Source organism: Pinus tabuliformis, chromosome X, assembly GCF_031772625.1.
Source record: "Pinus tabuliformis cultivar Carrire ecotype Pingquan chromosome X, CPIR1, whole genome shotgun sequence".
NCBI classification, from domain to species: domain Eukaryota; kingdom Viridiplantae; phylum Streptophyta; class Pinopsida; order Pinales; family Pinaceae; genus Pinus; species Pinus tabuliformis.
In genome coordinates this window covers 817000111-817022324 of record NC_142308.1, presented here as the reverse complement: position 1 = coordinate 817022324, position 22214 = coordinate 817000111, and the positions used below count along the sequence as shown (strand labels likewise).

The 22214-nt window shown below is 42.6% G+C and overlaps 1 protein-coding gene and 1 long non-coding RNA gene across 4 annotated transcripts in view; one reads left to right on the top strand and one right to left on the bottom strand.

Moving 5' to 3' along the window:
* The window catches only part of LOC149142280 (P-loop containing nucleoside triphosphate hydrolases superfamily protein), a 360356-nt gene that overhangs the window by 5509 nt on the left and 332633 nt on the right, over positions 1–22214 (top strand). The gene's annotated exons all lie outside the window — the stretch shown is intronic.
* Positions 12988–13965, bottom strand: LOC149142281 (uncharacterized). The gene is made up of 3 exons (XR_016265061.1): positions 13752–13965; positions 13483–13550; positions 12988–13407 (listed from the first exon to the last, which is right to left on the bottom strand). It is a non-coding gene; the product is annotated as an uncharacterized LOC149142281 (long non-coding RNA).

The following is a 22214-nucleotide window of genomic DNA, read 5'->3' as shown; positions in this document are numbered from 1 at the left end:
AGGTACTTCCCATGAGTCCTAGACGACATGGGTAGGATGCCTCGACAGGAGAACTAATCATCCTGTCCATAAGTCACCACGGGGTATCATAGGGGAAGGTTGAACATTTCACCCTGTACATAGCGCACCACTAGGGGAGGGTGAGTCGCCTTGTGGTCGCATGTCGCTCCAAAAAGTACCCCAAGCCCCCCGGAGCTCCTAGAGCTGAATGTATGCATCATACACGACCCTCATAAGAGGGTCTTTCATTGACACCAAGTCGTTCTCGGAAAGTCAAGAATTTGACCTTTCCTAGGGGCTTCGTCAAAATGTCAGTGGCCTGCTCATCTGTACCGATATGTTAGAGCCTTATTGCTCTCCGCTGCACCATATCCCGGATATAGTGGTACATGATATCGATATGCTTGGAGCGATCATGAAATACGGGATTCTCTGATAAACGAATCTCGCTCTGGTTGTCACAGAGGATCACGGTAGTATCCAATGTAAATCCAAACAACTCACTGAAGAGCTTCTGCAACCAGACAGCCTCACAAGAGGCCATACTCGCAGCAATGTACTCTGCCTCAGCGGTGCTCAAAGCCACCGACTTCTGCTTCCTGCTCATCCAGGATATCAAGGCATATTCCAAAGAGAAACAACACCCGGAAGTGCTCTTTTGGTGCACCACACTGTTAGCCCAATCAGCATTGGTATATCCATGTAGTCTCACATCTCCGGTAGTGTATCTCAACCCATGAGTGATTGTCCCATGAAGGTATCTCAATAGATTCTTGGCACCAATCCAATGTGTGGTGAGGCTCAACCATATGTTGACTGCAAAACATACATCCGGACAAGAGTTCACCAAGAACATCAATGCTTCAATGAGTTGACGATACTCGGTAGCATTTTGAAAAACAGGGCCGACAACACTACCGCTTAACTTCTTGAAGTCAAGCTCCATCGGGGTAGTCACGGGCTTGCAGTTCATCATACCGAATCTCTCCAATATCTTCACCACATATTTTCCTTGAGGTAGGAAAATCTCCCCTGGCTTCTGCTAGACTTCAGTCCTAGGAAATAGTGCATCAGTCCCATGTCCTTCATCTCAAATTCAGAAGCCAACTCCCTCTTACATTTGTGAATGAGAGGGTTTGCAATTGTCAGAAAGAGGTCGTCAACGTACATCACCAGTATGAGAGGTTTATCATCTTCAACCTTAAAGTAAAGGTTAGGGTCGGCTTCACTCCTACTGAATCCTAGCTTCGTCAAGTAGCTATCGATTCTCTCATACCAAGCTCGGGATGCTTGCTTCAGTGCGTAGAGGGCTTTCTTCAACCTGCATACTTGAGATTCTCGATCATGAATCTCAAATCCTTCGGGTTGTTCCACATAGAATTCCTCTTTGATCGAACCATGCAAGAACGCGGTCTTGACATCCATCTGATGTAGGTTCTATCCTTGCGAAGCAGCAAGGACTATGATCGAGCGGATGGTGGTATATCGGGCAACAGGTGCAAATATCTCGTCATGGTCTATTCCTTCCTTTTGAGAGGAGCCACGAGCGACAAAATGAGCCTTATACTTTTCAACACTTCCATCAGCCCCATGCTTTATCTTGTAAAGCCATTCGAAGTGACAACTGTTTTCTTGGGGTCTGGGGACCACATCCCAGACATCGTTCTTCATGATGGACTCATATTCCTCAGTCATGGCATCCTTCCATACTTTATGCTTGACAGCTTCTGCGAATGATGAAGGCTCATTTTGAATGATCGTGCTCATGATGGTCAAGTATCCCTGATACCTGGCCGACTTCTTACTTTCTCGGAAAGTCCCTCTGGGTGCAATGTGTCCTTCAGCATCATCAAGTGTCCCCCCAAGCCATGAAGGCCTCTTCCTAGAAGAGGAAGGCTCTTGCGGAGGGGGATCAATAGGATCCATAGGTTCTTCTACATCGTGCATCTTCTCATCTTCCTTTTCCTCTAGTTTTCTCGTGTCAGCTTCTCCATATTTCCTTAGTATAGGAAGATTGTCAACTTTGCTAAGAGCCACATCTTCGTCAAAGGTGAAATCATGGCTAATCTCGACTTCCCTTTGACCAGCCACATAGATTCTATAGCCCTTTGTATTTTCGCTATAACCCACGAAGATTCCTTTCTTTCTAGATGCACCCAATTTATTCCTTTTCTCTTTCGGCACATGAAAATATACAGGATTTCCAAAAATTCTAAAATGGGATACGTCAGGTTTCTTACCAGTGAACATTTCTTCAGGAGTCTTGCGAGAATAATCATTTGTACAAGTGAGGTAATATAAATGTCCTCCCAAAAAATTCACAGGCATCATACCAGATATGTCGGAGTGAACCAATTGCAATATATTGGATGTCTTTCTATGGCTTGAGGGGAATGGTCCCCTTTTGAGCTTTCCTTCGGCACATCCTAGATATACACCTTCTTGCTCTAATTTGAACTCGGGCATCCCAATCACCATTTGTCTCACATCTGGTAGAGCTTTATAATGAAGGTGGGCAAACCTTCGGTGCCATAGTTCGGATTGAAGAGATGTGTCACAAGTCATGTGATCTGAAAATGGGGCATTTAGGCTTCTTGTCTAACTTACAAGAACCTCTCCCACTTTCAAAGCTTATTTATTCCCAAGTCTTTATGATTAACCAATGCAGAATTAAATATGTGCTTGAAAATAAGGTGTATGCTTATGTTTATTGTTGACTGTTTATGTGTTTTTAAGTCTATTTGCTTGAACTGATATAACAACAACTAAAGCAGCAGATATAATGCAACAATAAAACAACACACATAAGACAACAATTTAATTAGGAGTTCACCCAAAACTCTTGGGCTACGTCTCCATGAGCTCTAGTCAACTCAACTAGGCTCTCTGGGATTATGGCAAAGTCCTTTTACAAGCTCTTGGCTCAACTCCACTGTTTTACACAGAAACAATGGGTTTAGACACCATTTTATCCCTGGCTCTTGAAGCTCTCGGCTCTTCTAGCTCTCGGCTCTCGGCTATGGCTCTGGCTCTTTGCTCTAGCTCTGACTCTTCGGCTCTAGCTTCTTTGGCTCTCTGTAGCTCTCTGGCTTTTGCTTAGCTTTCTGCGCTCTTGTCTCAGCGCTACCTTAATTGGCTTTTTTGCTCTTTCGACTCTCTGCGCTGCTTGCTTATTCTTTGTTTCAGTAGCAACTCCTCTCTGCAATGTCTCTATCATCCTGTGGCTTTAAAGCCAATTCGCGCTGTCTGTTCGTTTCCTCTTCTGGGCTCTTTGGCTTCCCGGCCTCTGTTCGCTCGAATCCCCCTCTGAGCGTTAGCAATCATTGCTAAACGCCTTCAGGGATGGTGGCCACCTGTTCCAAAACAGAATGGACCCATTGGCGCTTGAAATCCCCAGAAACAGTGGTTCTCTGTTTACACAGAGAAACACTGTAAAACACTGGAAAAATCTGCCAAATCACTGTTTATCGGACTTCAAATATTATGAATTCGACCCTGTATTCCCTTCGGATCCGTCTTTGGGCATGATCGCAAGTGATTTTTGATCAACAATTATTATTGATTTCGGGTGGCTAACGCGCACAGAGATTACCTGCCCAAAAAGGGTGGTTTTCTCTCTCTGGCGCCTAGCCACGTGGCAGCCAGTGTATGGGCTCGGGCGAAGCCTGACCAAAACCACTTACCACCTACGGCCCGCCCGAAATCCCGCTCGTTTTGTGGTTTCCCTTAGTATTTGAAAAATACATTAAAACATTGAAAATAGCACACAAATGGCTTTATGGCGGACTTGAAATAATTATGCAGCGTCATTTACAAACCTTTTCGGGTCTGGTTTCATCACATTGGCACATTGTAACATCCCTTGTGAAAAGTTAATGTTAGTAAATAGTGAAAGTAATTATTGAACAAAGACTTTATTTGAGAAATATATATATTCCTGTTATTAATTTTATGTGAATGAAAAACAGTTGTGTTGGTACTATTTGAACTGAGTTATGATTAATCATGGTTAGTAACTGAGGAATCAGTTACAGTGGAACCCTAACTACCTTGAGGTAGTTGAGACCCCAGAGGAAAAAGGGGGAAATGCCATGTCTGGTTAGGATCAGATGGCAGAGGAAAAAGAAAACATTCATGCTATGTCTGGTTAGGATCAGATGGCATAAGAGGAAAGAATTTCCTGTGTACGCTATGTCTGGTTAGGATCAGATAGCGTTTACTGGCAAGACCAGTGTAATTGCGGTCGAGTAGGACCTGCAAGTGCTTGGGGGTGGAAGGTCAGAGAAGAACTCTTCCTACGGACGGGTGGACTAGCAAGCATTCAAGTAGGTTTGCAGAGAAGCAGGTATGGCCTACTATGAGACTATTTATTTACTGAAGTTGTCTCTTATACTGTACTGTGCTAAACTAATACACTGTTCTGTGATAAGAAATGGTAACAGTAGGGATTAGTTGACTATTATTCTTAACTGAGAATGAAAAGAAAATCAAACAGTATTTGTTGTAATATAGACAGAGACCGAAAACGCATTTGTATTTGAAGCGATAACAGACATCAACCCTTGCATTTATCTAGAAATAACATTAAGATACAAATCAGAATAAACAAGTCCTTATTATCTGAGTGATGGTTAGAAATATGGAAGGGGTGGTGCCGTAGACCCTCTGTGTTATTTTACAAGTCAAGCAAACGAAATATACGTTCTGTACAGCAAGAATCGAGTGAAATAGAACATGCATTCTTGGCAGAAAATGGTAATACGCATCTACAGCATGGTATCAAATCTTAAGGCGGACTGGTAAGTCTCGCAGCTAGATGAATACAGATAAACGATAACGTTGTTTACATAAAATAAAGAAACATAAATGCAGACTAAACCCCGGCCCGGAGAGCCGTAGCCGGAGAGCCGTAAGAACCTCATAAAGTGAGAATCGAACCCTGTAACTTTTGCATGCACGGGTTACATATTCCGAACAAAACGCATTTTTAACTATTATATAAATAAACAATATGAGCGACAAGGATTGCATGATAACTATGGTATATGCATTCTCAGTCCGATTCTTAAGTAAAACCCTCAGCTACAAAGTTGGACGGAAATGAGTACAAGCCCGCAAGGTATCACAATCGAACACATCAAACCAAAATACATCATATAACAGAAAGATCATAACCGTAACACAATAACATATCAGTAGTGAACCTCATAACATTAATACGATATCAGAACGGTAATGGAACTTCATAACTGTGTAATAATTATTCTGCGTAGAAAAACTTTGCATATTAAACTTGGAACAGAAGATGAAATCCGCCCGAGAGGACTGTAAACAGGAGAATGTGAACAACTGAACTTGAAAGGTTAACCTCATTGTATACAGGAAAGTATTAAACAGTCTATAACAGAGTCAAAACTATAAGTTCGTTCACAAACATTTGTCCGTAGACAAAACGAGCCGAATGGCTTAAGATTAAAATAAACATTTCAAATAACCCCTGGACTAATCAAACGAAGCTCAGATTGCTGTGCTTCCCGACAATGGGGTCCTGCCTGAGCAGGCAAGAAGCCGTCTTATTGCCAGAGAGAACCCTGGTTGTGCGGGAGCCGAATCGAAATGGATAATGACTGACATCCCTGCTCAAGGGAAGCAGGATTCAGACTTCGATTCGAATGAAGAGAATGTGAAATAACCAACAGTATTATACATACCTGGTTAAGGACGGCCGACAGCATGTAGAAAGCTACCCTTGCCCTCAATATTCGACGACAGCCTTTACCTGAACCAGCAACTAATAATCAATTAGACCCGAGAACGAAATGCAGAATGGAGCAGATGTAAAATAAAAACTAACACTGTAGAATATTAGCTGGAAATCGTTGCAGATGAAAGAACTGTAACAGCTTAGAAATAAAGGGAGACTTAGTGTATTACCAGCTAGCAAATATTGAAGCGTTGTAAACCTTAATTGAACGCATACCTGAACCATCTCGTAGCCATAACAGCAGCTGGAAAATGTATGAGATTTACACAGGGTTACAGAGCTACAGCAGTTCGTCGCTTGACCAAATGAATAATAGAGTCCGATAGAAAGGGAATGGGTTTATAAACTTTCCATACCTCTTACCGTTTCGTGGCAAGTTTTCCTCCGTTGATCTGCCATAAGCCTTAGTTACCGTCCGATAGCCGGTGGAGTTGGGCGCGAAATCAACGTTCACCGAGGTGCCAGGCCGTAACACATCGAGCTCCGGGAGCACATGGCCAAACGCCATCGCACCGTCTATCTTTCCAAATGGACGATGCAGGTTTGGACAACTGGTGTCCGATGCAGAGGCCGGACGAGTGTATTAAATGCAGGTAAGATCGGGATATGGAAATCCGAACGGCGGGTAGCTGTTGCCATTAATGTTAATTGAACTCTGTGCAATGTATATGATCTGAAGACTTCATAGTGGCGGAGACATTTAAAAAGGGTTTATGTAAATGAACGCTATATATATATATATAATCTTATAACCTTAGTCAACGAATAACACACTGATTATCATTGTTTGCGTGCAATTATATACATGCCACATATGTGAGGAATCAACTGTAATTCTTGCCGCTACTTTATTACATAAAGAGATTGAAGAATCCGCTGCATTGTGTTATATGTTTATTCCCGTGTTTATTATCAAGTAATGTAGCTACCATGTTTATTTTTAAGGTAAAGATTACCATGTAATATTTTAAAATTTTTTTTACTTAGTATGGGAGTGTGACAAATTGGTATCAGAGCCCAAGGTTTACAACTCTGTGACCTTTGGGAAAATTTCAAAATTACAGTAACATGAATGTAAATGGTATCATGATAAAAGTTCAGAATACGCCAAGATGAATTATATCTGTTTAATGAGTTATTCTGTAGCAGGTAGTAGCAGAATGAGGAGAGCAAATAGTGCTCCTTATGGAAATCCGGAACCACCGGATAACATGGAACAACCTCAGGGAAATCCTGAGCTTTGGGTACAATTGGGAGCAGCAGGCCGCAATGCTGACTCGACACTGTTGAGGACAGTGCAGGAGCTAAAGGACGAAATGGCCCGGCTGCGTGCGGATAACGAAAGATTAAATGTTGAACATGAGAGGATTCTGAAAAGTCTATCTGATAAGCAACATCAACAGCAGTCACATCCGAGACCTGAACAGCCAAGAATAACAGATGAACAGAGCTATCATACTGAACCAGAAGAAGACAGGGCAGAGACGCGAGGAGAAAAGTCTGTCAATGCTTCCGAATATCAAACCCCAAAAAGACCCCGGATGGAACTACAAGGGGAGTTTCGGAAAATTAAACCACCTCATTTCGATGGGGAATCCGAAGAGGCTGCAGAGGCATGGCTAATTAATATGAATAAGTATTTTCAAGTGTATGAATATGATCATCATCTTAAGGCAAGGCTGGCTATATTCCAGCTGCAGGCCAAAGCCACGCTATGGTGGGAAGAGGTCAAGATGGTGCGGGGAGTGAGTGATCAAGATGTGACATGGGAAACGTTTCAAAGATATTTCAAGGAGAAGTATCTAACAGAACGCTTTTATGATGAAAAAGCACGGGAATTTCATGATCTGCGGCTGGGACAGCAGACCATTGACGAGTTCGTAACTAAATTCACTTCCCTGCTTCGTTACGTACCCTATATTCGTGAAGAGAAGGCTAAGGTACAAAGATTTGTTAGCAGCTTACCTCTGACAATGCGAGAAAGGATAGAGTTCGATAATCCGAAGACCATGGATGAAGCAATTCGGAAGGCAAGACTGTGTTATCAGCAGAACAAATCAAAAGGAGAAAATTCTGGTAAGCGATGGACAGATAAGCGGGGCAGTAAAATGCCTATGGGAAGTAAGGGAGCACGCAGCAGTTTTCAAAAAGGATTCCCGAAAGGAGCCAACACTAAGAATCCAACGAAGAATCAGAACAGATTCAAGCCTCCTGCAGAATCCAGATACAGTGAACAACAAGTTAGATTGGACAATGAAGGCTCAGCTCGGCCACCTGTTCAGTGTTGGGGTTGTGGCGGACCCCATTATATTAGAAACTGCCCTCATCGGAAGGACAGCGACCAGCTGTCCCAGATTTATGAAGCTTCAACAGTAGGAGATGTGGCTCGATCCATGCCCAGAATAAATGCAGCACTGGAAGATCGACAAGCTGATTATCAGCCAACAATGATAGAGTTTGAAGGTAAGATCTTTGATCGAACTGTTTCTGTTTTAGTAGATCCAGGAGCTACTTTAAGCTACATAAGCCCCAAAGTTGTGGAAAGTTGTGGTTTGCAAACTTCTAAATTTAAAAGTCCTTGGCTAGTACAGCTGGCCACTGGACCAAAAGACGAGTACTAACCAAAGTCAGCAACTGTCCATTAAGGTTAGCTGGCCAAACAATAACAACTGAATTAAATGTACTCCCTCTTGGTTCCTATGACGTGCTGATAGGAATGGACTGGTTGGAACGACGGTGGTCTGTAATTAATTGTAAAACAAAAACAGTCTCCTACCGAGATGAGCTGGGTGTGGGAAAAGAGATTCAAGGCATCCAAAAACCAGTGCAGTTCCGGCCGATCACAGCCTCACAGCTGGTTAAGTGTATCCGGAATAAGTGCCAGAATTTATGCAGTACAAGTGGGGTTTGCAGATTCTGTGGAAGGTTGCAACTATTAAAGATATACCAGTAGTGCAAGATTTTGCAGACGTATTTCCTGAAGAAATTCCAGGGCTGCCACCCAAAGGATTTGGACTTCACCATTGAGCTGATACCCGGAGCAGCCCAGTGTCCCGAGCACCCTATCGGATGAGTGTGCCGGAGTTAACTGAGTTAAAAATGCAACTGCAAGAGTTGCTGGAAAAGAAGTACATCCGCCCCAGTGTCTCTCCTTGGGGAGCCCCTATGCTATTTGTGAGGAAAAAGGAGGGACTCTGCGAATGTGCATAGATTATAGACAGCTGAATAAAACTGACAGTAAAAAAAAAATATCCACTACCCCCCATTGACGAGCTGTTTGATCAGGTGAGGGGGCGACCATCTTCTCAAAGATCGATTTAAGATCAGGTTACCATCAAATCAAATCAAAGATGAGGACATAGCCAAGACAGCTTTTCGTACTCGTTACGGACATTACGAGTTTGTGGTACTGCCTTTTGGATTAACTAATGCACCTGCAACATTCATGTGTTTGATGAATAGTGTATTTCATCAATACTTAGACAAATTTTATTGATCTTCATTGATGATATACTTATTTACTCCCGAATAAGAAAGAGCATGAGGAACATTTAAGGATAGTGTTACAGACTTTACGGGAGCATCAGTTATATGGAAAATTCAAAATGTGATTTTTATAAAGAACAGATCCAGTACTTGGGTCACATTATTACAAGGAAGGTATAGCTGTAGACCCCGAAAAATTAAAACTATAATGAATGGCCTACACCCAAGGATGTAGCAGATATTCGATCTTTCATGGGGCTGGCTGGATATTACCGCGGTTTGTAGAAGGTTTTTCTAGAGTTGCCTACCCCATTACCCTTGCAAAAGAAGGGAAAAGTGTTTAAATGGACAACAGACTGTCAGCGAGTTTTTCGAACAGCTCAAGCATTTACTTACCACAACACCTGTGTTGTGTGTGGCAGATCCCGAAAAGGAGTATGTAGTTTGTACAGATGCCAGTAAGAGGCGTGGGTGGAGTGCTAATGCAGGAAGGTAAAGTGATTGCCTATGAATCCAGGAAGTTGAAAGAGCATGAGCAGAAATATTCTGCCTATGATCTGGAATTAACTGCTGTGATCCATGCTTTGAAGATGTGGTGCCATTACCTAGTAGGGAGGAAATTTTTGCTAATGACGGATCACCATAGCTTGACTAGTTACTTTAGTCAACCCACTTTAAATGCAAGACAAGCAAGATGGGTGGACTTTTTGGGAAATTTCGATTTCGAAATTAAACACCTAAAGGGAAAGGAGAACAGAGTAGCTGATGCACTAAGCCGAAAAGTGCATTGCATTTATGAGATTGGTATCAGTCAAGGATGGTTCACTCTCGACAAAGAGATTGAGGAGGCTGCGGCGCAAGATCAGATTTATTTGCAAAAGAAGCATTTAGTGCAGAATTCAGATACCCGTTCCATACAACAAGGTTACACCTTGAATACAGCCGGCATTTTGTGCTATCAGAAGAAGATTTATATACCCAATCAGAGCAGTATTAAAGAAAAGATTCTGGATGAAAATCATAGAAGTCCTTATGCAGGACATCCTGGTTACCAGAAATTAATCACCTCACTAAGGAAGGAGTATTACTGGCCAGGCATGAAGAAGGATGTTGTAGAATACCTGGCGCGCTGTTTGGAGTGTCAACAGGCTGAACATCAGCATCCTGCGGGACTACTACAGCCAATACCCATACCAGAATGGAAATGGGAGACCATAACCATGGACTTTATTACCGGTTTGCCGAGATCCAAAAAGAATAATGATTCTATAATGGTGGTAGTGGATAAACTCAGCAAGTCAGCTCACTTTATACCGGTTCAATCCACTTATCGTGCAGCTCAAATCGCAAACATTTTTATGCAAAATATATTTAAACTTCATGGGCTGCCGAAAGTAATAATATCTGATCGTGATGTCAAATTTACCTCAGCTTTTTGGAGGACCTTATTTGAAGGTCTAGGAACACAATTGAGCTTCAGCACCGCATATCATCCGCAAACTGACGGACAGACTGAGCGAGTGAATCAAGTGTTGGAGGACATGCTGCGGTCTTATGTGATGCAGCAACCTACGCGATGGGAGGAGTATCTACATCTAGTGGAATTCGCCTATAACAATGGCTATCACTCATCCTTGAAGATGAGCCCATTCGAAGTACTCTACGGCCGGAAATGCCGCACACCCTCCAGTTGGGGTGGACCGGAGGACAAATTCTTGCTGGGTCCTGAGATGTTGGAAGAGATGGAGGTCATGGTGAAAAAAGTTCGAGCTAATCTAAAGATGGCACAGGACAGGCAGAAGAATTTTGCAGATCGGAAGAGAACATTTAAAGAGTACCAAGTGGGTGAACATGTGTACATCAGAATTCGAGCTAGGAAAAGTACCCTCCAATGGAATGCCTGTGCCAAATTGGCACCGCGTTTTTGTGGACCATTCCAAATTCTGGCACGAGTAGGGCCGGTAGCTTACCAGCTCGCCCTACCCAGCCATATTCGGGTCCATAATGTCTTCCATGTATCAGTTTTAAAGAGATATGTTTATGACCCTAGGCATATAATAAGTTGGCAAGATATTCAGGTAAGTGAAGACTGTTAAATAATGTAACTGAATTAGAATACTAATAAGCAGCTGACCTGATTGTTATGTATTTCAGGTGGAACCGGAAGGAGAGTTCCTGGTCGAACCAGTGAACATATTAGATCGGAGAAGGGTCGAGCTGCGGAAAAAGGTCATCAGCCAGGTTAAAGTGCGGTGGCAGCACTTTGGGCCTGAAGAGGCCACCTGGGAAGATGAACAAATGATGAGGGACACTTATCCTAGACTGTTTTTGGATGAACAGCAACATCGGGACGATGTAGACTTTCAGGAGGGGGAGATGTAACATCCCTTGTGAAAAGTTAATGTTAGTAAATAGTGAAAGTAATTATTGAACAAAGACTTTATTTGAGAAATATATATATTCCTGTTATTAATTTTATGTGAATGAAAAACAATTGTGTTGGTACTATTTGAACTGAGTTATGATTAATCATGGTTAGTAACTGAGGAATCAGTTACAGTGGAACCCTAACTACCTTGAGGTAGTTGAGACCCCAGAGGAAAAAGGGGGAAATGCCATGTCTGGTTAGGATCAGATGGCAGAGGAAAAAGAAAACATTCATGCTATGTCTGGTTAGGATCAGATGGCATAAGGGGAAAGAATTTCCTGTGTCTGGTTAGGATTAGATAGCGTTTACTGGCAAGACCAGTGTAATTGCGGTCGAGTAGGACCTGCAAGTGCTTGGGGGTGGAAGGTCAGAGAAGGACTCTTCCTACGGACGGGTGGACTGGCAAGCATTCAAGTAGGTTTGCAGAGTAGCAGGTATGGCCTACTATGAGACTATTTATTTACTGAGTTGTCTCTTATACTGTACAGTGCTAAACTGATACACTGTTTTGTGAGAAGAAATGGAAACAGTAGGGATTAGTTGACTGTTATTCTTAACTGAGAATGAAAAAGAAAATCAAACAGTATTTGCTGTAATATAGACAGAGACCGAAACGCATTCGTATTTGAAGAAGAAACAAACATCAAACCCTTGCATTTTATCTGGAAATAACAATAAGACACAAATCAGAATAATCAAGTCCTTGTTATCTGAGTAATGGTTAGAAATACGAAAGAGGTAATGCCGTAGACCCTCTGTTTATTTTACATGTCAAGAAACGAAATATGCATTCTGTACAGAAAGAATAGAGAGAAATAGAACATGCATTCTTGGCAGAAAATGGTAATACGCATCTACAGCATGGTATCAAATCATAAGGCGGACTGGTAAGTCTCGCAGCTAGATGAATACAGATAAACTATATCGTTGTTTACATAAAATAAAGAAACTTAAATGCAGACTAAACCCCGGCTCGGAGAGCCGTAGCCGGAGAGTCGTAAGAACCTCATAAAGTGAGTATCGAACCCCTGTAACTTTTGCATGCATGGGTTACATATTCCGAATAAAACGCATTTTTAACTATTATACAAATAAACAGTATGAGCGACAAGGATTGCATGATAATTATGGTATATGCATTCTCAGTCCGACTCTTAAGTAAAACCCTCACCTACAAAGCTGGACTGAAATGGGTCCAAGCCCGCAAGGTGTCATAATCGAACACATCAAAACAAAGTTCATCATATAACAGAAATATCATAACCGTAACGCAATATCATAACAGTAGTGAATCTCATAACAATAATGCGATATCATAAAAGAATGGAACTTCATAACAGTGTAACAATTATTCTGTGGAATAAACTTTCTATATTAAACTTGGAAACAGAAGATAAACTCCGCCCGAGAGGACGGGTAAACAGGAGAATGTGAACAAGCTGGACTTGTAGGGTTACCCTCATTTGTTATACAAGAAAGTATTAAACAGTCTATGACAGAGTCAAAACTATAGTTCGTTCACAACCATTGTCTGTAGATAGAACGAGCCGGATGGCTTAAGATTAAAATATACATGTTAAAATAGTCCCTGGACTAAACAATCGAAGCTCAGTGTGCTGTGCTTCCCGACAATGGTGTCCTGCCTGAGCGGGGCAAGAAACCGATCTATTGCCAGAGAGAACCCTGGATTGTGCGGGAACCGAATCGAAATGGACCATGACTGACATCCCTGCTCAAGGGAAGCAGGATTCAGACTTCGATTCGAATGAAGAGAATGTGAAATGACCGACAGTATTATGCATACCTGGTTAAGGGCAGCCGGCAACATGTAGAAAACTACCCTTGCCCTCAATGTTCGACGACCGCCATTACCTGAACCAGCAAACCAATAATCGATTAGACCCGAGAACGAAATGAAGAATTGAGCAGATGTAAAATAAAACTAACACAGTAGAGTACCAGCTGGAAATCGCTGAAGTTGAAGGGACTGTAACAGCTTAGAAATATAAGGAAACATAGTGTATTACCAGCTAGCAAATATTGAAGCGTTGTAAACCTTAATTAAACGCATACCTGAACCATCTCATAGCCATGACGGCAGCTGGAAAATGTATGAGATACACACAGGGTTACAGAGCTGCAGCGACTCGTCTCATGCCCAAATGAAAATTAGAGTCCGATAGAAAGGGAATGGGTTTATAAACTTTCCATACCTCTTACCGTTTCGTGGCAAGTTTCCCTCCATTGATCTGCCATAAGTCTTGGTTGCCGTCCGATAGCCGGTGGGCTTGGGCGCGAAATCAACATTAACCGAGGTGCCAGGCCGTAACACATCGAGCTCCGGGAGCACATGGCCATACGCCATCGCACCGTCTATCTTTCCAAATGGACGATGCAGGTTTGGACAACTGGTGTCCGATGCAGAGGCCGGACGAGTGTATTGAATGCAGGTAAGATCGGGATATGGAAATCCGAACGGTAGCTGTTGCTATTTAATGATAATTGAACTCTGTGCAATGTATATGTTCTGAAGGCTTCATAGTGGCGGAAACATTTTAAAGGGTTTATGTAAATGAACGCCATGCATATATATATAACCATATAACCTTAGTCAACGAATATCACACTGGTTAACATTGTTTGCATGCAGACTATATACATGCCACATATGTATGGAATCAACTTTAATTTGTGCCGCTACTTTATTACATATAGAGGTTGAAGAATCCGCTGCTTTGTGTTATAAGTTTATTTCTGTGTTTAATATCAAGTAATGTAACTACCATGTTTTATTAAGGTAAAGATTACCATGTAACATTTTAAAAAAAATTTACTTAGTATGGGAGTGTGACACACATTCCCTTCTCGTTTCATTTATTTAATGAAAACGCGAAAATACATAGAAAAATGTTGTTTTACAGAACTCAATATATATTAAATTTGGTTCATAATTCCGTCGGGTCCAGCCATCGCATCGCTATATATATATTTATATATATATATCTATAGCCCTGCTCCTCTGTAATGCTTCGACGCGATATTGCGATGCGATCATATCACGATCGCATATCGCATAGTCCCGGGGTCTTTCCATACGGCATTGTCGATGCCGATTCGCCGATCCGATCATCGGCGATCGACATTGTTAAATTTGGACAACTAGGTCCAAACTCCATGTTCTGATTCTCAGATTAAGAGGCTAATATTTTTGTTGGATTCCTCTTTCTGAGAGGTGTAAAATCCATATAAAAATAGTCTTAATCCGATGAGCAGAACTTATATTGTGAATTTATTATTCTTAATAAATTATATGTGCAAGGTCAGCCAGTTTTGTAATGTAGGCTCACATGCCCAACAGATGTGTCACACACCCTCATTGATGGATATATATACAGGAAAAGTTGGAGAGAATTTAAACACAACTCAACTCACATCTTCCTCTCTCATCTTAGAGAGTACGAGCTACCTGGAGGACGAATTTCAGCCACACGTGGGAAGGACGAAGAGGACAGACCGTACGAATTTTCTGCTGCTAGGGTTTTTGCTGCTAGGGTTTCACAGAAAGTTTGACCAGCGTTGACTTTGGTCAACACTTGGTCCAATCAAGCTGAAAATTGGTGGAAAGTTCGATTTTTGAAGGCCGTACCATCTGGCACAAAAATCGAGGTCAAAGGGTTGACCGTTTTGTTGCTGCGTTGACTTTTTAGCTTGCTGCCCCTGCGTTGACTTTTCAGGACAGCGTTGACTTTTGTAGAATTGACTTGGGTTGACTCATCTACTGGTTGGAGGGTTGTTATGACACATCTGGGCTAGCTGACCAAAGGAGACTTTGTTGGTTGAAGCATCCTGTTGACCGCCGAAACGAACACACACATTTTTCCTGTTTCTGATTTGTCTTCTGTAAGATCTGCTTATATGTTCTATCTGCATTTTGCTTAACTACTTGTATGATTGCTGTGAGAAAAGTGAAATTGCTCTTAGCATAGAACATCTTCAAAACTTTACATGGTATCAGAGCTGAGGTGAAGACAAACTCTATCTATAGCAATCATCATCGAAGGAAATGGGTGACAAGCTGACTAGCCTTGAATTCAGGGAGAATGACAAGCTGACTGGAAGAGATGACTTCCATGCCTGGAAGATGTTATTAGATCTCAAATTGGAAGATCATGATCTCCTAGATCATGTGACAGGGAAGATTCAAGAACCTCCATCAAATGCCTCTGCTGCTGTTAGAACCAAGTATAAGAAGGGAGAAATCAGAGCAAAGCTGCTGATCAGGGAATCCATAAATAAGAGTCTGGTTGCCTACATATCTGAACTAGGCACATCCAAGGAGATGTATGACAAGCTGATACTTATGTTCCAAGTAAACAATGTGAACCAAGTACTATTCCTCAAGAACAAGTTGAAGAATATGAAGAAGGGCCGAGACGAGTCTATTCAAACTTTCTTTATGAAGTTGACCGAAACCAGGAACAATCTGCTAGCTATTGGGGAGACAATAGCTGATCGTGAGATGGTTCTCACCGCACTTGGAGGACTTCCATATGAATGGCAAGTATTCACAACTACCATTCTCAACAATAATACCATCCCTAACTTTGATGAGCTTCTGTCTAGATGTATGCAAGAAGAAACAAGGATGAAGGAATTTGATAATGAAAGAAATGCTGCCTATGTTGCTCATTCCCGAAAGAAGAACTCTGGTGGCTCTAAGGACAAAGGAAGGACTAAAACTCAAGAGAAGAAGGGTAAATGTTTCACCTGCCATAGGACTGGACACTATGCTAGAGAATGCCCCTTCAAGAAGGATTCTCCCGATAGTGACGATAACAACAACAACCGAAGGAATGGGAATCGAAGAAATGACAAATCCAAAGGAAAGAGGAAGGCTCACTTTGGAGGAAACAATCAACCTTCTAAAAGGACCAGAAATACCAGGTATGAGGAGTCTAATGTTGTTGATAAAAGAAATGAGTATATTCTAGTATCTGCTCTCTCAGCTGCATCTCCGCCCGACACTATGGATGTCTGGCTAATCGATAGTGGTGCCTCAAGACACATCACCGGATTCAAGGAAGCACTTTCTGACATGGTTGAAAGGGATACTAATCTAGAAATTATCCTTGGGGATAATGCCACTTATCCTGTGAAAGGGACCGGGACTGTGACCCTCCACTTGTCTCAAGGACAAGTCCTCCGTCTACAAGATGTACTCTATGTACCCAAATTGAAGAAGAACCTTGTGTCTGTATCTGCCATGGAAGACAAAAGATTCAATGTAACTTTCTCTGATGGAAAGGTACTCATGTGGAAGAAGAGCTTCAAGGAAGCTATCTCAATTGGTTTTAGGGTTGGTACACTCTACCAGGTTGGAGGGAGTCCGTTGGGAGCTATGACTTGTGATACTATCCGTCAAACCGAACTATGGCACCGAAGATTTGGACACCTTCATTATAAGGCTCTTCCCGAAGCAAGGAAGGTGGTGACAGGGATGCCTGATTTTGGAAATAATCATGAAGGTGTATGTAAGGGCTGTGCTGAAGGAAAACATACAAGGGGACCTTTCCCCTCAAGTGTCACAAAGACATCTGAGATATTGCAACTGGTCCATTCTGATCTTTCCGGTATGTTGCCTGTAACATCCCTGGGGGGATATTCTTACTATATGACATTTACTGATGACTTCTCTCGCAAAACCTGGATATACTTCTTGAAGAAGAAGGATGAGGCTTTCATGTGGTTCCGTACCTTCAAAGCCTTGGTGGAAAATATGACCGGAAAGAAGATCAAAATTTTGAGGACTGACAATGGCACTGAATATGAGTCAAATGAGTTCAAAGACTTTTGCAGAGAAGCTGGCATTAAGAGGGAGACTACCACTGCATATACTCCTGAACAGAATGGTGTTGCTGAACGCAAGAATAGGACTATTGTGGAAGCTGCCCGTGCCATGCTATGTGACCAGGGTCTTCCAAAGTTTCTATGGGGAGAAGCTGCAAATACTGCTGTGTACATTCAAAACCGATGCCCTCATTCCGCTTTGGACTCCAAAACTCCCGAAGAGGTTTTCTCTGGTAAGAAACCTGATGTCTCACATTTTAGAATTTTTGGATGTCCTGTCTATTTTCATGTGCCGAAAGAAAAGAGAAGTAAGCTGGATGCTACTGGAAAGAAAGGAATGTTTGTGGGCTACAGTGAGACTTCTAAGGCATATAGAGTCTATGTACCTGGTCAAAGGGAAGTAGAGAGACTATGTCTAATGTTGAAGGGCCAATGGACCCTATTGATCCTTCCCCTTCTCTAGGAAAGAGGCCATCATGGCTCAGGGACACCCTCGAAGATGCTAAGGGTCATGCTGCCCCAAGGGGGACATTCCGAGAAAGCAAGAAGCCGTGTAGATACCAAGGGTATCTAGCTGCCATGAGTACTATTCTACAATCTGAACCTGGATCTTTTGAGGAAGCCATCAAGCATCAAGTCTGGAAGGATGCTATGCATGAAGAATATGAGGCTATTATGAAGAATGATGTCTGGGATGTGGTCCCGAGACCGAAGGACAAATCTGTTGTCACCGCTAAATGGCTCTACAAGATTAAACATGGACCTGATGGGAGTGGTGAAAAGTTTAAGGCAAGATTTGTTGCCCGTGGCTTCTCTCAAAAGGAAGGAATTGACTATGACGATATATTTGCACCTGTGGCACGATATACCACCATCCGATCCATCATAGCCCTTGCTGCTACGCAAGGATGGAGTCTTCATCAGATGGATGTCAAGACCGCTTTTCTGCATGGTGCAATAAAGGAAGAGGTGTATGTAGAACAACCTCTGGGATTTGAAGTTCAAGATCGAGACTCTTATGTCTGCAGGTTGAAGAAAGCCCTCTATGGGTTGAAGCAAGCACCCAGAGCTTGGTATGAGAGGATGGATAGTTACTTGATGAAGCTGGGCTTCACTCGAAGCAATGCTGATCCAAACCTTTACTTCAAGGTTGTGGAAGGAAAGCCTCTCATTCTAGTACTGTATGTGGACGACCTCTTCCTGACAGGTGATGACCCTCTCATTCATCAATGTAAGAGGGAGCTTGCTGCCGAGTTCGAGATGAAAGACCTAGGACTGATGCACTATTTCCTAGGCCTGGAGGTCTGGCAGAGACCTGGAGAGATTTTCCTTTCTCAAGGAAAATATATTGTGAAGCTTCTGGAAAGATTTGGGATGGTGGACTGTAAGTCCGTGTCGACTCCAATGGAACTCAACTTTAAGAAGTTGAGTGGCAGCGCTGCAGGGCCTATCTTGGCCAATCCTACTGAGTATCGTCAACTCATAGGAGCTTTGATGTTCTTAGTGAACACCCGTCTAGACATATGTTTTGCAGTGAATACTTTGAGTCAACAGATGGTTGAGCCTCATCATTTTCATTGGGTTGGTGCCAAGAATCTTTTGAGATATCTTCGGGGCACGATAAACCATGGGCTGAGATACACTGCCGGGAGTGTGATACTCCGTGGATATACTGATGCCGATTGGGCTGGCAGTGTGGTGGATCGTAAGAGCACATCTGGATGCTGTTTCAATCTTGGTTCTGCTTCGATCTCATGGATGAGCAGGAAGCAGAAGTCGGTGGCTTTGAGCACCGCAGAGGCCGAATACATTGCTGCTAGTATGGCCTGTTGTGAAGCAGTTTGGTTGAGGAAGCTCTTTAGTGAGCTGTTCCAACATGTGCTAGATACCACTGTGATACTCTGTGATAATCAGAGTGGGATTCGTATGACTGAGAATCCTGTGTTCCACAACCGATCCAAGCATATTGATATCAGGTACCACTTTATCCGGGATATGGTACAGCGAGGCGCCGTAAGGCTCGATCAGGAAATGAACAGGTCGCGGCGCCGACTCACTAAGCCCCTGGGGAAGGTCAAGTTCCTAACCTTCCGTGAGAGTCTTGGTGTCGTGGAAAGACCCTATGATGTGGGTCCTGTTGGACGATGAGCTCTGGGAGCTCTGGGGGGCTTTGGGGATAGCTTCTCGGAGCTATAAGCACTCATAATGCTTTTGCCCCACCCTTGTGATTATTGAGCTGGTTCGCCACTCATTTATCTGTGCCCCGTATGCATCCTACCCATTGAGTTCAGGGCTCATGGGAAGTACCTCTCATTTGGCCAATGAGGTGTGGAAAAGCTAGAGACTATTAGCAAAGACTGATGGACGCATCAGAGATTGCCGTACTCTCTATCTAGGATGGCATGGTCCAACCACTTGATCTGGGATCAAGATTTGTGAGGTCTGGGACCTCTGGACTGACTATGTCAGTCGGGGAATGATGTCTTTGTGACTGACCCACTTCTGTTCTGAAATAAAGAAGCCAGCAAAGCAAGTTTCGGCGGGATGACTCACGATGTTGATTGCACTAATAAATGGAGTTCTCCCTAGTTGAGAGGGAGTGTTAAATTTGGACAACTAGGTCCAAACTCCATGTTCTGATGCTCAGATTAAGAGGCTAATATTTTTGTTGGATTCCTCTTTCTGAGAGGTGTAAAATCCATATAAAAATAGTCTTAATCCGATGAGCAGAACTTATATTGTGAATTTATTATTCTTAATAAATTATATGTGCAAGGTCAGCCAGTTTTGTAATGTAGGCTCACATGCCCAACAGATGTGTCACACACCCTCATTGATGGATATATATACAGGAAAAGTTGGAGAGAATTTAAACACAACTCAACTCACATCTTCCTCTCTCATCTTAGAGAGTACGAGCTACCTGGAGGACGAATTTCAGCCACACGTGGGAAGGACGAAGAGGACAGACCGTACGGATTTTCTGCTGCTAGGGTTTTTGCTGCTAGGGTTTCACAGAAAGTTTGACCAGCGTTGACTTTGGTCAACACTTGGTCCAATCAAGCTGAAAATTGGTGGAAAGTTCGATTTTTGAAGGCCGTACCATCTGGCACAAAAATCGAGGTCAAAGGGTTGACCGTTTTGCTGCTGCGTTGACTTTTTAGCTTGCTGCCCTGCGTTGACTTTTCAGGACATCGTTGACTTTTGTAGAATTGACTTGGGTTGACTCATCTACTGGTTGGAGGGTTGTTGTGACACATCTGGGCTGGCTGACCAAAGGAGACTTTGCTGGTTGAAGCATCCTGTTGACCGCCGAAACGAACACACACATTTTTCCTGTTTCTGATTTGTCTTCTGTAAGATCTGCTTATATGTTCTATCTGCATTTTGCTTAACTACTTGTATGATTGCTGTGAGAAAAGTGAAATTGCTCTTAGCATAGAACATCTTCAAAACTTTACATGGTATCAGAGCTGAGGTGAAGACAAACTCTATCTATAGCAATCATCATCGAAGGAAATGGGTGACAAGCTGACTAGCCTTGAATTCAGGGAGAATGACAAGCTGACTGGAAGAGATGACTTCCATGCCTGGAAGATGTTATTAGATCTCAAATTGGAAGATCATGATCTCCTAGATCATGTGACAGGGAAGATTCAAGAACCTCCATCAAATGCCTCTGCTGCTGTTAGAACCAAGTATAAGAAGGGAGAAATCAGAGCAAAGCTGCTGATCAGGGAATCCATAAATAAGAGTCTGGTTGCCTACATATCTGAACTAGGCACATCCAAGGAGATGTATGACAAGCTGATACTTATGTTCCAAGTAAACAATGTGAACCAAGTACTATTCCTCAAGAACAAGTTGAAGAATATGAAGAAGGGCCGAGACGAGTCTATTCAAACTTTCTTTATGAAGTTGACCGAAACCAGGAACAATCTGCTAGCTATTGGGGAGACAATAGCTGATCGTGAGATGGTTCTCACCGCACTTGGAGGACTTCCATATGAATGGCAAGTATTCACAACTACCATTCTCAACAATAATACCATCCCTAACTTTGATGAGCTTCTGTCTAGATGTATGCAAGAAGAAACAAGGATGAAGGAATTTGATAATGAAAGAAATGCTGCCTATGTTGCTCATTCCCGAAAGAAGAACTCTTGGTGGCTCTAAGGACAAAGGAAGGACTAAAACTCAAGAGAAGAAGGGTAAATGTTTCACCTGCCATAGGACTGGACACTATGCTAGAGAATGCCCCTTCAAGAAGGATTCTCCCGATAGTGACGATAACAACAACAACCGAAGGAATGGGAATCGAAGAAATGACAAATCCAAAGGAAAGAGGAAGGCTCACTTTGGAGGAAACAATCAACCTTCTAAAAGGACCAGAAATACCAGGTATGAGGAGTCTAATGTTGTTGATAAAAGAAATGAGTATATTCTAGTATCTGCTCTCTCAGCTGCATCTCCGCCCGACACTATGGATGTCTGGCTAATCGATAGTGGTGCCTCAAGACACATCACCGGATTCAAGGAAGCACTTTCTGACATGGTTGAAAGGGATACTAATCTAGAAATTATCCTTGGGGATAATGCCACTTATCCTGTGAAAGGGACCGGGACTGTGACCCTCCACTTGTCTCAAGGACAAGTCCTCCGTCTACAAGATGTACTCTATGTACCCAA